This window comes from Phycodurus eques, chromosome 20 (genome assembly GCF_024500275.1).
Source record: "Phycodurus eques isolate BA_2022a chromosome 20, UOR_Pequ_1.1, whole genome shotgun sequence".
NCBI classification, from domain to species: domain Eukaryota; kingdom Metazoa; phylum Chordata; class Actinopteri; order Syngnathiformes; family Syngnathidae; genus Phycodurus; species Phycodurus eques.
The window spans coordinates 15,607,397-15,608,691 of record NC_084544.1 but is presented as its reverse complement, the minus strand read 5'-3'; positions in this window follow the sequence as shown (position 1 = coordinate 15,608,691).

Below are 1,295 nucleotides of genomic sequence, written 5' to 3'. Positions count from 1 at the left end.
CCCATCCCCACTATACACAGTGTTTAAGGTACACTGCTTCCCCCTCAGAGTCCCCAAACTCTGCTTCCTCCTTGGAAGGCATGTCGGTAGAATTGAGGAGATCTTCGAAGTATTCGGCCCACCGGGTCACAACGTCTCAAGTTGAGGTGAGCAGCGCCCCCATCCCCACTATACACAGTGTTGATGGTGCACTGCTTCCCCCTCCCGAGACCTCGAAGGGTGGACCAATATTTCCTCGAAGCCGTCCAGAAGTTGTTGTCCATGGCCTCGTCGAACTTCTCCCACGCTCTGGTTTTTGCCTCAGCGACCACCAAAGCTGCTTTCTGCTTGGCCAGCCGGTACGAATCAGCTGCCTGAATGAAATAAATGAAATCGTGTTTATTAATCATGATTTCACTTACAATCAAAATAATAATTTTCCCCATAATAATTTAATAATTTTCCCCATAATCACCTAGCTCTAGTGAAGCATTGTCTCCCCTTCAGCACTGCACAAACTCCACCTGTGTGGAGTTTGCATGGTCTCCCTGTGCCTGCATGGCTTTTCTCCGGGTACTCTGGTTTCCTCCCACATTCCAAAAACATGCATTGTCGGTGGATTGAAGACTCTAAATTGTCCATTTATGCTGTAAATGTAGGTCAGTGCATACTGGGTGTCTCTGACCACACACCACTGTGTGATAATAATACTAGTAATATCTATAATGACCCTTTACGTTAAAGTAATTTGTGTTATTTCGGTCCATATCAGTTTGTAGTCTAATTCTCTAACAAGGAGCTGAACAGCAAAATCCACAACATGTGTTTGATCCATTAATTGATCAATACATCTCATGCTCTATTAGAATTGGCATTTGAACAGTCCTCTTTGTGATGCTGTGACCAACTCTGGGAGAGCTGAGTTTTTCATTATTATTATGATTCATCTGTTGAAGTAAATTAACAAAAGTTACCATTACCCAAAGTGTCTCGGGAGAATTGTACATATGCTCCTGCCTGGCCCCCAGCCCCTCTCCTTCCTCCTCCAAAAACTGAACAGAGGTGTGTTGACTTTTTATATTCGCTGTTGCCTCCGTTCAGCTCGTTTGTCAATAGTTGCATTATCGACTGTGTTAACGGAAACAAATCCAATAAATCCACCTGTTTTCTTAATTAATAATAATAATGTTTTTTTTGCAATGGGCTAGGGCAACTTTTTGGGCTAGGGCACCTGATCATAATCATCATTATCATCACAATCATTTTTACTAGGAGCTGCTAGTGGAAATCTTTATTCCTATTCTAAGTTGCCTTTG